The sequence below is a fragment of the Phaethon lepturus genome, unplaced genomic scaffold, assembly GCF_000687285.1.
Source record: "Phaethon lepturus isolate BGI_N335 unplaced genomic scaffold, ASM68728v1 scaffold49663, whole genome shotgun sequence".
In the NCBI taxonomy this organism is placed as follows: domain Eukaryota; kingdom Metazoa; phylum Chordata; class Aves; order Phaethontiformes; family Phaethontidae; genus Phaethon; species Phaethon lepturus.
Window position 1 is genome coordinate 1 of NW_010527924.1, and position 320 is coordinate 320.

Genomic DNA, 320 nt, shown 5'->3' on the forward strand with positions numbered 1-320 from the left:
CAGTGCTGGCCCGGCCCGGCCCGAGCACACAGTTTCCCGTCTTCCCTCTGCGTGTCAGTTCATTCTTTTCTGGCACCCCGGCAGGGGCGGGGCTTAGCCGGTATTTACCAAATATAATTTTGGGGCAAAACCTTGTCCCAGAACGCAAACGCCGGTCATCTGGTTGACGCGTATCCCCTGAGGTAAGAAGTAATGCCCCTTCTCCCGGCCCTCTGGTGGCACATTCCTCCTCCAGAAACGTGGGAGACGTGGCGGAAACAACAGTAAACGGCGGGTCAGCTCGAGCCCTGGAACGGGGGGTGGGGCTGGGGGCGCGCGCT